Genomic DNA, 16186 nt, shown 5'->3' on the forward strand with positions numbered 1-16186 from the left:
ATTAATTATCAGCTGAGCCTTTGTCTACTGAGTTGCAGACAGAAGAGGCCCAATAAGTATTTCACCCTCGCTGTAGTTCCTAAAGCAAGGGGTGGGATGGGGTGGAGTGGGAGAGGGTTCACTCTGCCCCTGCACATAGGCAATCAGAAACCTTGGAAGTCATGACATATGCATGATGCACAGTGCCGGGACGTGAGGTGACTGTGACATGGTGTTGTTTCCAGGGCTTTAAGTGGGGTGGAAAAACTGGGGGTCTCTCCAAGGGGCGTGTCTAATGTAATTAAGGGTGTGGCTTAAAACACCTAAGCTAAAAATATGTGCTGAGCATAATGTGCTGCCCGACTGTTATTTTGCTGTTTCTATCATTGCATCCATTTTCATTAGACCTACAACAAGCCATGGATATTGGCTTTGTCAATGGATGTTAGTTGCATAAAATAAATAAAAAAAGCAGCAACTATTGCTTCGTTGTATATAATAATAAAAAAGCTTCAGCTCTGAAATGATGAGACTGTGTAAGAACTATAACCTCTTCTTTTTAACTTCTTTCACCAGCTTCTTTTCATGAACTGGCACATAGCAGCATGGGCGTTTTGTACATTTGTTTTGTACCCTTCTTCCATCTAACCTAACAGAATGCCCTGCCCTAGACCACGGCAGAAGGAGGCCACCACATGCTGTAACAACTCAAACTGCCCATTGTCATTCTGTATGTGACAATCAGCCAGCATACAGAATGATAATGGGCTGGGTGGGGCTGCTCTTGTGCTCCGAGGATGAGTGTGAAGCGGCCCCATCAGGTAGCTGAGGCCTCTCTCAGGGGGAACAGCTCTGCTCCCTGGAAGGCCCAAACTTATGGACAAAAGTCATCCATATAAGGGATCCTCACGGACAACGGACGTGAGGTCCAAATTACGGACGGTCCGTGAAATTTACGGACGGCTGGTCATCTTATGCTCAGCACCAGCATTTAATTGTTAGTTCAGGCTCTAGGGACAGGCAGTGCTTAATTTGAGCCAGTGGTTTCTGGAGTTCAGCACCAGAACTTAATTGTCAATACTGGCTCTAGTGACAGTCCACCACATGGTGGCGCCTTCTATTTAATTCTGAGATGAGCACAACAACCATGTTTATTAAGTCAAATCTCATTGAAAATGAATAATACCAGCCTCTCACACCATTATTATAGCTTGTTGTGGCCTGAAATAGTCTGAATTATGAGACTTGTAGGAGTGCGATGGGTAGGTGTTATGTTGGTACGGTCTTTGGCAGAGCTGGCAGGTTCAATACATGGTGCAGGCTGCAGTGGCCTTCCCAGAAGGGTCCTGGCACTTAATGTTTTACAAATTAAGTACTGGTGACAGGTCAATCACATGGTGCGGGTGTCAATATTATTTTGAAATGAGCACAACAACAGTGTTTAATAAATCAATATACATTAAAACATTTATAATACATACCGCTCACACCATTATTATAGCTCTGGGGGGCATGGAATAATCTGAATTGTCACACTAGCAGGAATTTGATGGTTAGTAGTTGTGTTGGTTTTGTCATTGGCAGCGCTGGCACACTGGCCAGTGCAGGCTGCATCCGCCTCCCAAGAAGGGCCCTGGCACTTGCTTTCTTTTACAAATTAAGCTCTATCAGTCACTAACCTACTTGGGATTGCCCAGGGCTGTATCCACCCAAGATGTAACACTCCAGGAGAACACCTCTGCTCATACTGAGGCCCTAAATAAGTATTTATTATTTTAGCAATAACAAAATTCTAAATAATACCAGCTTCTCTCGCTAATAGCAAGTGATCCATCTTACTAACGTGTCCTGCTCTATATTCTACGGATGTGCCTCAAATCCTATTCCGATGAACTCATTAGTTATTTAAATGTAATTACTCCTGTCTAACTTCAAAGTATAGAGTTACAAGATTCCATTAAATATTAAGGTAAATATCCCACCAGGGGCGGTGTATTTCAGATTGGAAGTAATCCTTTACAGGAAGATGCACAGTTCTGGGGATGTTCCCTCTTCTAGAAATGGAAAACGGTACTGATGTAATGCAAGCAACACTTATGGGATGAGAGTGCCTTGGACGAGGCCCAGGACCCTCATCATACAGCAGTGGAGCTCGACACCACTCTGCCTGCTTAAAAGGGATCAGGCATGCCCACAAAAGGCCATCTTGGCAGAAGTATACTTTCTTGGCACACCTTGGGTTATTTTTACTCTACCTATTCTCAAAATTAGGGGGCTTCTTCACAAAGAAGTCTTGAAATCTGTACATTGAGCAAGTTTTATGCAGTTTTTCCACATTTTTCGGAATTCCGAATATGTCAAAGAGAATGCCTCAGAAATCTACATATCATAGGTTTGTGGAGCGGTGTTGAGACAGAATATCAAGTTGGAAATATCGTAATTGAGAAATATCGACATCAAGAATATCGTGGTCAAGAATATCGAATTTAAGGTAAGAAACATAATTTTTTTAAATATAGAAGTCATTAATATTGTTTGCAAAACTATATATGTTTAAAATATCGATGTTATAATTAGTGTTATGTATTTTAGTTCATATTTTAAATATATGTGGTGTATTTTTTTTGTATAGGTATTGTTTATGTTTTTAATACATGTGCTACATTTGTTGTAGTTATGAATTTTGTTTTTAATAACATTTGCCTTTTTTAGTTCCATAGCGGGTTGTGGCTTTAGAGGGGAATAGGGTGGGAAGTAATTTAATTATAGTAAATTAGTGATTATTTTTTATTTATTTAATTTAGATTTTAAAGTGTTAACTGAGTGAAGTAATTTATTTGTAATTAATTTAATATTGGTTGTTAATTAATATTAATTAATTAATTGATAATTAATTATGGTAATTATGCAATTTGTTTTAGGTGTAGGTTGTGGGGGTTATAGGGGTAAAGGGTGGGAAGTAATTTATTTTTGATTAACTAATAATTTGTTAATTTATATTAATTACTTGAAAATTAATTATGGGAATTGTGTAATTCATTTTAGGTGCAGGTTGTGGGGTTTATGGGGGTAAAGGGTGGGAAGTAATGTATGCTTAATTAATTAATAATTCATTGTTAATTTATTATTAACTAATTAATTCTGGTAATTAAATGATTTCTTTTAGGTGCGGGTTGTGGGGTTTACGGGGTAAAGTGTGGAAAGTAATTTATGTTTAATTAACTCATAATTAGTTGTTAATTAATACTAATTAATTAATTGAAAATTAATTGTGGAATTTGTGTAATTAATTTTAGTTGTGGCTTGTGGAGTTTATAGGGGTAAATAGTGGGAAGTAATGTATGTTTAATTGATTACAAAATAGTTGATAATTATTCTTAATTAATTGATTTAGATTTAATTAGGGTATTTGTTTATATTTTTTGTGTGTGGGTTTTATTGTTTTAGGGGTACCGTGTGGGGAGTAAATTAATTTTACTTACTTTATAATTAGTTGTTAAATATTATTAGTTTTTTAATTGAAAATAACGTTTAATTGCGTAATACATTTTTTTCAGTTCAAGTGTGGGAGGTTAAATCATTTTTATGAGTTTTAATTTGTTTTTTAATTATTATAATTTCTTTAATTGGTAAATAATTATGTTAATTAAGGAAGTACATTTTTTAAAATTTAGATCTGGGTTGTGAATTGTGTGATGTTATAGAGTAGGGAATAAAAAAAGTACATTTATGTAATAATTAATGTTTTTGTTTCTAAATATTTTTCTAATTAAATATATTTATTTGATTGGAAATTATTTTTTATTTTATTTAATATATGGAGTGGGAATAGTAATTTTTACCCCTCCGCTATCCAACACTTTCCCTACTGTTGCACTCACTGGAGTTGGAATATCAATTTTTACCCCTCCGCTATCCAACACGTTCCCTACTGTTGCACTCACTGCAGTGGGAATAGTAATATTTACCCCTCCGCTATTCAACACTTTCCCTACTGTTGCACTCACTAGAGTGGGAATAGTAATTTTTACCCCTCCCCTATCCAACACTTCCCCTAATGTTGCACTCACTGGAGTGGGAATAGTAATTTATACCCTTCTGCTATCCAACACTTTCTCTACTGTTACCCTCACTTGAGTCAGAATAGTAATTTGTACCCATCCGCTATCCAACACTTTCCCTACTTTTGCACTCACTTGAATGGGAAATTTAAGTTTGAAGATTTTTAAATAGTTTTAATTTCTAATAGCATTTTGCCATTCAGGGCATGCAACAAAATTCGTTTTATTTATTAGATTGTTTACTTACCTCCAATTATCCATATTCCGGATTTTAGCACCCCCCACCCTGCCCCTCCCCCGCCCCGCCTTTCTGCCACACCGGAACTCCCTGCACGGGCCGCGGCTGCTGACATGACTAACAGGGACGGGATAATAACACCCACCAGAAGCAGCACAGATGCAAATGTAGCACAGGTACAAAACCATGCCAAAGAAGTGGTTAATACCCAAGGTGGCATTGTATGCGTGCATGTGTGGAATGGATGGCTGCATGAAAGGCAGAAACATGTAGGACAGGTGATGGTCACAGTGCCCAACACCCACCAGCACCCAATGGAGCAGCTATGGAGAACAATCCGGCAAGTGCAGCACCTGTACTAGATTTAATAGGAGGCCATATAGGCAGTCCTTGGTTCGACAGTAGCCCCCATATCAGAGCTAAGGCATCTATTCCGTGAACATGGTGCTTCTATGTTTATTGGTCTGGTGCAGGTGACATCAGCACTGATGTAGTTGAATGCAGTCAGTGCACTCATGCAAGAGTCACAGCTTCCTGTGTGATGAGTAAGGAGTCCACAAGGCAAAGCAGTGTGACTTTTGTAGCCGCTACAGATGGAAGATGCACATATAGCAGGGTTGGGGCTTCCTCAGGGGGTGGGCTCAGCTCACATACTCAGGGATCTACCACTGCCTAGTGGAAGAGGAGTTTATGTTTTTTATTTGTTCGGTTTATGTTATGTATGTGTTATTTCTATAGCACAAATCTAGCCAAAAGGTAATGGAGTACTGTACTGGGTCAGAGACAAGCACAAAGTCAACAAGTGATAGGTTAGGTGGCAGGTTAGTAGACTGTTACTGCAATGTTATGTAGTGTTCTTTAAAGAGGTGCAGCTTCATCTCTTTCCTAAACTGGAGTAGAGCGTTGGTGCCAACCTGATGAACTTGTTGTTCCACATCATGTGTGCATAGATGGAAAAAGGCAGCTGCTGAGTTCTTTTCGTATTTACACTTTTTAGGCTGCAGTCTGATAGCGTCCTGGCTGGGTGTGTGCCAAGAGCACCAGAGATGGTGAGACTGTCTTTAAGATAAGGGAGGGTGCTGGCCGTGATGGCTTAGGAAATGATACAGTTTGTTTTGAAGATGGTGTGGGCAAGCAAGGGGGGTCAATGGAGCTCTATCAGACTGGGGGAAGATATTATCATATTTCTTCGGAACCTGGATGAGTCGTCCTGCAGCATGTTGGATATATTTAGAGGGTGCCAGTGTGTAGTCTGGGAAGCCATAGAGCATGGTGTTACCACTATCCAGATGCAAACGTTTTGTAATCGCTTTCTGGCATAGACAGTTTCACTTTCTTTAAGAGATACTGGTACAAGGCGATCTTCATGTTATTTGGCAATGTGTTTCTTGAGTGTGAGGTTGGTATCCCGGGTGAATCCAAGTGACTTTCAATATAAGTAGTGATTTGAAGCCTTCAAGGTTCATGTGACTGAGCCAGGTTTGAACAGTTTCTTTTTTTGTTGTTCTTGGCAAATAACAGGAATTCTGTCTTAGTTGGATTGAGCTTCAGGTAAGCCCTGGACATTCAGGTCTTAATCATGTGCATTCAGAGGTTGAAGTGTTGGATGTTTGGAGCAGAGCAGACTTTCAAGTCCGCAGTTGTCAGGGATCACTTGGGACCTTGGGGTGCTCCTATGGACAAACTGATGTAGGCTGGAAGAATAGGAAGAGATCCATTAAAAGGCTTTACTGGGGAATCCCTTATAAGGCTCCAAGATACATCTGAGGGTCAGAGGGTCGACTGTGCTGAAAGCAGCTAAGAGGTCCAGCAACATCCAGAAGCATGAGTTATCTCATCTGTGGTCAGGAGAGAATTATATATGATGCGCAATAAGCAGCCTCCATGCTGCAGCATGATCTGAAGCCAGACTGGTAGTTGTGCAGGAGATGAATAGTATTGATGAGATCTTAGAGTTGAACACAGACTGCTTTATCAGTGATCTTGCTAATAAATTGTAGGTGAGTGATAGGTCAGTAGGTGGCAAGGTTTTCAGGGTCAAGTGCAGATTTCTTTAGGACTGCGAGGATCTGGCCTATCTTCAAAGCTTCCGGGAAGAGGTCTTAAGTGAGGGTGGGTAAGGGCGAGTGTTCCGAGAGAGAACTTTGATGAAGGACAAGGGTAAGACGTCTTTCTACAGGAAGTGGTGAGTGTACAAGATGAAGTGGGCTTGGTGATCTCAATGTGCTATTGGATCTTCTGTATTTTTTAACTGAGGAAGAAGTTGATGGCATTGCACTTTTCTGTGGAGTTAAAAATAAGTGGGATCAGCATGTGGTCTCCACAAGGGGTACTGATTACTTGCCCAGAAAGGCATATGTTACTTTGAAATGTTCATGCAACATCTGTAAACTAAAACATGTTATGTTTGTGCATTAAAATATAGCTGTGCATTGCCTCATTGTTATGTGAAACACTACTCACCTAAAAAATACTAATTTAACATTTGTTCTGGGATCCCTTCCTTTTGCTGCTGTTACTCCATTCTGGGGCCTATTCCCATGTTGGAAGGATTTAAGTCCATCCGACATCGGGCAGGAGCTGTAACTGACCGACCTGCTGTCGTCGGTTACAGGCCCGATAGTACGATGCTACCGAACAGGGTTCGGTCGCATTCGTATACCATACAATGCAAGCATGCTTTCCAACCGGAAAGCATGCTTGCATTGCTGGAAGCGGGGGTGCAATTCATCCTTGCACTCTGTGGCCGGCAGCCCAAGGTGCCTGCCACCGGGTGCAGGGATCAACAAAGGGGCACCAAGGTGCCCCCAAGCCGCCATCCGGGAGCCTCACATCCATGGGGGCCCTGCTGAGGGCCCCCAGAGACAGCTTCCGACTGCCTTTTCGTGCCGGACAGACCGGCACGAAAAGGCAGTGAAAAGCTGCCATCATACTCTCTTGGTCGCACAGAGGCGACCGGGAGTACTGGAGGATTTCCGGACTGCGGACAGGCTCTCCCAGCCTGTCGTCCGTAATCCGGAAATCCAAGTCGGATTCCTTCCCGATTGCGCCCATCGGTATGGCTCGGTCGGGAAGGAAGCCCGACCGGGACTGACTGATTCGGTCGGAAATCGAAATCGGCCCCTCTGTCGGGGTAGGTGGAAGTGTTCTTCATCTATGTCAGTCTGTTCGATTTCTGGTGGCTACGTTGTGTAAAATGGCACAACATGCTATAATTTTGAGTGTTGTACAACATTGCAGCTGTGTGAAGCATCAGAACCTTTGAACTGCTACAATTTTAATACGTGTGTATGCGTTCATGTGTGTAGTGTAATGCTTTTCCCCAATATATTTGTATATCTGACATTTTTCTTTCCCCATAATGTTAGAACTCCTTCTCAGTTTACCATACTTGGTGCTCTTTCTTTTTATTTTTTCACCATATCTTGATGGGTGCGTTGAAGGACTTTAGGCCCACATGCATCATAATAAGATTTAGTGATTTTAAAATAGCGAGAAATAAGGAATCGCTATTAAAGAATCATTAAACCGAATGCATCAAAATAATCAGTAAATATGAGTGATTCCTTAAAAATCGCTAAAATATTTACCGATTACTTATTTACCGAATCTGTATTTGTGAATTCGCAATTACAGAATTGGTAATTGCGAAAGCGCCAATCGTGTCATGGAGATGACATCACAAGCAGGAAGTGATTCCCAAATTTCACACACCTGTGCACAGGGAGAGACTGAGGAGGAGGAAGACTTTTGGTGCTCAGCCTGGAAAACACTTTTCCCTGCAGAAGTTGAGACAAACAAACACCATGGACACAGCAAAAAAACAGCAAAAAATGGAAGGCAGGAAGAGGAAGATTAAATTCAGTGAGAGGGAATTGGAAATACTCACTGAGGAAGTTGTGCAAAAACATGACCAGCTGTTTGGTAAACTATCCATGCATGTTGCAAAGTCAGTGAAGAGGAAGATCTGGCTTGGGATACAAGCCAGGGTCAATTCTGTTGGGGTAACCCACCGTGACATCACCAACTAACAGAAGAGATGGTATGACCTTCGCAGCCGGGCAAAAGAGAGAGTGGCTCAAAGGCTGGCCTCTGCAAGAAAAACAGGAGGGTAACATCCACTCAGTCTGCATACGTGACTGCTTGAAGGAGCAGACAACTGCAGTTGTTGAGGGGCTCAGGGCACACTTTACCGTGTAGCAACAGCCATTGAACAGATGTGCAGGGTCATCCAGGCTGAGCATGTCCCTAATGCCAGAAGGCAACACCATTCTATGGGGCGCATGCACGGATACACCAGGGCCATCAACAGGTTGAGTACTACAAAAGCTCAGCTTTATAGACGTGCAGTCGGCATGCAGGTTGAGATGACCCACTGCTGTGGGGATGTGGCCAGGGGCCTTATCCAGGTCACCACTGCTGTGGAAGGGCTAGAGACAGCAACAGCCAGTGGGAACCGCATGCATGGAAAGGGGAACAGTGAGGAGGCCTCCAGCCTTAGCAGCTTACTGGACCCTGTGGCACAAAAGCAGGAGGCGCAGTAGCAGGAGTCAGGCAGGCACAGGAGGCACCATGTCAGATGTAGTTGGGCCTACTACAAGTGCCACAGGAGGGCATCACAGGAAGAGTTAGACATTTGGACATTCAAACAATCTGGTGAGGTAACCAGATATGCGTTGCTATTTCACACTGTAGTTGCAGTCCCAAGGCAATGGAAAGTAATTGTCTGTACATGGTATGTGTGCATTAACACAACCACACAACTGTCACATTAAACCTGTAAGCAAATACTGTGTTGTCATGTGCTTACTCACCTTAGAAGTAATGTTGCATGATGTCTGCTCTTCTTTGTCTGCTCTCTGCTGCCTTTGGGCCGCCTACTGCATGGGTGGTTGTGTCGGCTGTATGTCCTGTTCTGGCTCGCTGTCAGAGTCCACCAAGGGTATGCCTCTAATAGTGGCTATGTTGTGCAACATAGCACACATTGCCACAATCTTACAGCATTTCTCCGAACTATACTGTAATGCACCACCGGTTTTGTGTAGGAAGCGGAATAGTGATTTTAGTACCCCAAATGTCCTTTCCATCACAGTGAGCGTCGCTATGTGCGCACAATTGTATCGTTGCTCCCTTTGTGTGGCAGGATTCAGGTATGGGTTGAGTATGTAAGACCTCACAGTATATGCGCTGTCACCTACAGGATGTGATGTGAGAGATAAACATACATTAGTCACTGCTATGTGTCACCATGGCGAACGGTATTGAAATACAGTATTGCATAGATTTACCCAGAAGATATCCTTCACCAAACTCCCCTGCAAGTAGACGTCTGTGTATACCACTGTGCCGGAAGATGTAGGCGTCATGTGCACTGCCAAGGTAACTTGCCACTATGTCTGTGATTAGTGTTTTGGAGTTGCATGTTACCTGTATGTTGAGTGAATGGTAAGATTTCCGGTTGCGGTAGATATACTCATTCACTGCAGGGGGACATATGGGTAAATGTTTCCCATTGATGCAACCAATCACATGTGGGAACTGTGCAACCTAATACAAATCTAATTTGGTTTGCATCAATTCCTGTGGTGTCGTGGGGAACTTGATGTGGTGATGTATCCTCTGCAACATGGCATTTAGGAAACTGTTAAAAAAGCACAATATGGCACTTTGGAAGACACCTCCAGCTGCTGCAATTACTCCCTGGAAGGTCCCTGAAGCTAGGAGATGCAGGGAACACAGGACCTGCACATGGGTGGGTATGGCATGTGTCCTGCGGGTCTACCGCTGCAGTATAGGGTCTAACCCAGCAATTAGATCTAAGATGGCTGCAACATTCAGCCTATATTTATCATAGATCTCATCCTCTGTCTGCCCTAGCAATGTGACGCGCACTCTAAATGTTCTCTTCTGGATCCTCCTTCTCCTCTGTGCTGCTGCTCTCAGCCTCATCCTCCTCGCCACAACGTACAGCGCTGCCATTGTGGGTAATTGTGATGCATTCTGGGACTGGTTAAGTAGTTTGCTTATGATTTCCACCTGTTTTTGCTTACGTGCAATTTTTACCACCTGATTTGATTTCTTCTAGTTTAAGGAATGCAAATAGCGATTTTTGGCTAGTTCTGTATTTGCGAAAACGTGATGCATCCCATTTTGCGATTTCTTAATTGACCTTCATAAAATACAGAATCGGAATAACTGATTCGGTATTTTTTGAAGTGCTAAAATTGCGAAAACCACTATTTTGTGCGAATTTGCTTTATGCAACAGAACTACTGCTATTCGTAATGTTTCCGGTCGCAAATTAGCTTGATGCGTGTGAGCCTTCGTGCTTACTTTATTGTTATATTGCTGAATTTATTGAGCAAAACTCCTACAGACTTTTCAAGCAACCAAAGGTGATCAAAGTTATATTTATTGAAAACTTTTCTACCTATATGGACTGGACAAATCCGATTCATTTGGAAGAGACGAATAATAGACTTGTATTGTGCGAGAAAATGAATATATAATCAATTCAAGGTGATCAATAATGGAGCTTTTATAAATGTGAAAATAAATAAATTAGATATTAGAAGAAAACAGGAGATGATGTATTTGCCAAGTAGGTGTTTTGAGGATATTTTGGGAGAGTTAATTGGTAAATAATACGCCTAATGCCAACATGAGTAGATATTGTATCAAATGGGAACAGTAACATTGCTACATTTGGTAAGGACTTGACTTGCTCTGCTCTACAAAACCTCGTAAATAAATGAATACATAAATATGCTGATAGATGAATACTTTACATTGAAAATTGATGGAACTACAAAAACTGAAATATGTTACCAATAAAAATAAACGGTATAATGTGTTGCGCATGCACGCACGTGTCCGCACACATAGACACACACACACACACATATATATATTACAGACTGCTGGGAGCCATTCTGTAGCTTTATTTAGGATTCCCAGAGCTAGGAATTCCTCATGTGTTTGCTTGGTAATAACTTTGTCATTGTTTGATGAATCTCCAGGAAACCTTGCAGACCTATTCTTTTTCCTACATTGGCTGAGGATACAAAGTTTAGTGGTGATTAGTTAAGGGGGTGCAAAGAATAAAGAGGGGTCACAAAACACTTTTTTTCACCAATGCATTTTTCATAGACATTTTACTCAGAAGTAACAACAAAATGGCTGAATGGATTTACATGAAGTTTGGCAGGAATATAGATTATGGTGTGGTAAGGATCCTTTATGTTATTTGATCTGAATTCGTTCAGTTGTTTTTAAGTAATAATGGACCAAAACATAGTGCTATGTTGGGCTGCAATATACCGCGGTACCTTTGCAGTATACCCTCTTACATGGCCATGATGAAACCCAATTAATCAAAGCCCTTGCAAAAGGAAAAGGCAGCCATATTCTTTAGACCACAGTTTCTATTCTCTGTTTTTACGTGGAATATAGCTTGCTCCTTTTTGTAATGCATAAGAAGAAATGAGGCAGTTTAGGAAAGTCTGTAGCATTAGGGAAAGCATTTTTATTAATTTATATATACTTTTTAAAGTTAACGATGTACTGCAGTACTTTCCAAACATTATCTAGAAAGTACTGAAGTACCCATTGAAATCTATGGACAACAATTGTATGTAATAAAACACACACTACAACGCCACTCCACTCTATGACATGCCACTCAACTCTACAACACACCACTCCACTCTATAGCACTCCACTTCACTCCACTCTATGACACACCATCTACGCCACTCTGCGATGCGCCACTCCACTCTATGACATGCCACTCCACTTTACGATATGCCACTCCTCTCTACAACACTCCACCCCACTACACTCTATACATGCCACTCCAACTTACGACATGGCACTCCACTCTATGACATGGCACTCCACTCTACAACATGCCACTCAACTCTACGCCACCTCACTCTACGCCACTCCAGTCTCAGACACTTTATAAAAAGTCACTCCACTCTACAACGCGCCACTCCACTCTATGACACACCACTACACTTTATGACATGCCACTCCTCCCTATGACACTCCACCCCACTCCACTCTACAACATGCCACTCCACCCTATGACACGGCACTCCACTCTATGACACGCCACTCCATTCTGTGACATGTCACTCAACTCTACGCCACTCCACTCTACAACACTCTACTCCACTCTATGCCCCTCCACTGTACTCCACTCTACAACACTAGGACACCACTCCGCTCTATGACAAGCTACTCCACTCTACTCCACGACATGGCACTCCACTCTACACCACCTCACTCTACGACATGCCACTCTATTCCACTTCACTGTACACAACTCTACTCTACCCAAAGATACTCAATGTCACAACACTCTACACCACGACACTCTATGCCACAACACTCTATGACGATACACGCTATGTCACTCAACTCTATGACATTCTACTCCACTCTGTGCCACGTTAAGTGCTACAACGGGATGTTTGGTTCCCAGTATAGGGCAAATGTCGGCCCATTACCTGTACAGGACACGCAACTAATGACTCATTTTCTAACACCACCCTACTCCACTACTCGACTCTACTCCACTCCACTCTGTACCACTCCACTTTACAACACTGCGGTTCACTCTAGGCCACTCCACTCTACGACACTCCACTCTATGACAATCCACTCTACAACACTCTCATCCACTCTATGCCACTCCACTCTACAACACTCTACTTCACTCCACTGTATGCCACTCCACTTTACCCTACTCCACTCTATGTCACAACACTCCTCATAATGAACTATGGCATTTCGCAGTACCCAAATTCAAACAATTAATAAAATATTCAACAACATTATATAATTTCGAACATATTTTTAGGAAAAAACACTAAAATTGACTGAAAAAACAAAGGTTAAGGGATATGTTATAGTTAGGAAAGCGTAACTGATTATTTCTATAGAAACCAACTTAAACCAGACAAACCTTAGATGTTCTAAATATATAGTTCTAACTTGAAGTTGTAATCTGCACACTATCCAAATCTTACTAGAACTCATGCGCCTCCGTACACTGGGTTGTCAACTTACGCTTTACCCATGCATTGCTTATACCATCACTTATAACATCACTTATAGCATGTAAAATTATAGCATTCAAAACAAGACTCATGACATCTCAAATTACATAATTTATGATATATATATATATATATATATATATATATATATATATATATATATATATATATATATATATATATTCCTGCTTCATGGATGCTGGTAACTGTTTTAAACATGGTTTCGTGTATTACATAATTTGATGCCAACTGTATGTAACTCTATTATATGTACTTTACATCTATTTCTGACCTTCCAGTGTGTGGGAATGCCGTAGTATGTTTTCTATGTCTATTAGCCAAAACACCACAGCTGATGCACATAAAATACGTCATATGTTTTTCGCTTCAAATGTACAATCAGCCTCCTTAACTGTGTCATGTGATCAAGGCCCCCTGAAACGCGTCATGGCGGCGGTGGTGTTGGGCACTAAATAAATATATTGCACCACCAACTGGGTTTGTTTCGTCTGTTATCTCACAGTACCTGATGACGATTTTTGCCACACATATATATATATATATATATATATATATATATATATATATATAGATATATATATATATATATATATATTGCAGTACTCCATCCACCGACAATCCAATGCCACACAATGGATCAGGATAGACACGCGGACCCAAAATTTCTTTTGTGCCTATTTATTTAAAGTTACTGCCCTGCATCCCATGCCGCCATGACGCGTTTCGGTCCGACCTGGACCTTGATCACATGACGCGTTACTCACGGATAGGCGCCAAATTTAAAGTGCACAGTACCAAAATTTACAGCAGCTGTGTGTTGACAACAATAAAGCTGAAAAACAGACTATGGAGTACAATTGCTGCATAAAATGCTACAAATTAGTAATAAAGTGGCAACTCAAATTAGTATACATATAGAATCCTAATGTTGATAATCCATTATTATATTAGAAACAAGTGCATACTAATATATATATGCTTTGGAAAATTTCTTTGAATAACACATTGTTTATCTAAGAAGGTTCTAGCTATACAATACAAAATTCATATTAGCCACACAAGTAACGTACTCCATATATGGTCTGTACATAGTTGGTAAAAAATGAAGCCCAAGTGGGCAAGCACTTCAAAAAAAGGCGACCTACACCCAAAGATTTAGTGGTCGATTGCAACAACTACATAAGTGCCAATGGCACAAATTGTGCGTTGCAAAATATAAAGATAAAGAATTTAATCTAAATAGTGAACCCAATTTCGAATCTAAAAAGATCCAAAACCAAACAATACCTGTGTAATAAAGAAAAAGTTCTATAATATGTGAAATGTGATATTAAAAACAAATACATGATTTCATATTAAAAAGGCGCTTCATCTCAATTCATTTCATGATAAAACATGTGCATAGGAGTTCATTGCTGGGTCAAGTAAGTTGGCAAATACTGCAAATATGTATAGACACATATGTATAACCAATAGCTACGTGTCATGGATTATTTAAGGATCTCAATCAAAACACAATATATACAAAGAGTTTCATATACATGTGTATAAATCCTCCGTGGCGTTTAAACCCATTGGGGACTTAGTATTGAGTTCCAGGATGTATTTGGTCTCTAACAGACGTAAGGCACTTTCTCTGTCTCCACCCTTGCAAATCAGCAGTATACAATCAATGGCATAGTAACAAAGAAGAGTGTTATCGCTGCCATGTTTGATTTCAAAGTGCCGGGCAACTGGATACGATTGATCTTTATTAGTAATTGCCCGGAGGTGTTGTAGAATCCTCATATGCACGGGTAATTTGGTACTGCCAATGTATCGGAATGCACAAGGGCACTCCAAAACATAAACAACGTATTCTGTTTTGCATGTAATACGTCGTTTGATCTTGACTGGCTGGGGCAAAAACGGGGTGGTATAGTCCTTCACGTTTTTTGCATGTTTACATGCTTTGCAGGTAAAGCATTTGTAGAAACCTTTTTGTTTTGAAAGCCAGTTGGAAGGTGGCCTGATTTCAGAATTACTTTTGACCAAACAGTTACCCATGGATCTAGCTTTGCGGAAGGTCATTTGGGGAGTGCGATTATTCTTAATTAATTCACCACCAATGACCGGATCCTTTAGCAATAAATCCCAGTGTTTCCTTAGTATCTTCCTAATGGCCCCATGCTGTTTACTGTAAGTAACGATGACTCTCCCTTTATTGGGAACACCATTGGATATAACAGGGATTTTGGGGGTCAACATGGTGTCACGGGTCAAAGATTCAGTCTTATGGATAGCTTTCTCTATAATGGAGTTGCTATAACCCCTTAAGAGAAACCTCTCCTTACAGCTTTTTTGGGCCAGTTTACATTCCTCCTCATTACTGCAAATGCGTTTGATCCTCAGCATCTCCCCATAGGGGATGCTGTTGATCAAATGCTGGGGATGGTGGCTGGATGCATGTAATAATGAGTTCCCGGCGGTCGGTTTGCGAAAAAGCCTAGTACAGATCTTATTGTTGCAAATGCAGATTTCCACATCTAGGAAAATTACCGATACCTTACTCATTTGCGCTGTGAACTCCAAATTCAGTTGATTGATATTCAGTCTTTTGATAAACTCCCTGGCCAGATCCTCAGGCCCCCTCCACAAGAGGAAGAGGTCGTCTATGTATCTAAGCCACAGGGGGACATGCGTTCTCAAGGTCTCCTCGTGTTGTTGTTTTAGGACCTGCTCCTCCCACAAGCCCATATGCAAACAAGCATAGCTTGGGGAGAAGCAGGCCCCCATGGCAACCCCCCTGATTTGCTGGAAAACAGTATTTTCAAAAGTGAAGT

At 41.1% G+C, this 16186-nt stretch overlaps 1 protein-coding gene across 1 annotated transcript in view; it reads left to right on the forward strand.

The window, feature by feature from the left end:
- The window catches only part of LOC144753147 (transmembrane protein 26-like), a 76298-nt gene that overhangs the window by 13889 nt on the left and 46223 nt on the right, over nt 1-16186 (forward strand). The window lies entirely within an intron of this gene.

This window comes from Lissotriton helveticus, chromosome 5_1 (assembly GCF_964261635.1).
Source record: "Lissotriton helveticus chromosome 5_1, aLisHel1.1, whole genome shotgun sequence".
NCBI lineage: Eukaryota > Metazoa > Chordata > Amphibia > Caudata > Salamandridae > Lissotriton > Lissotriton helveticus.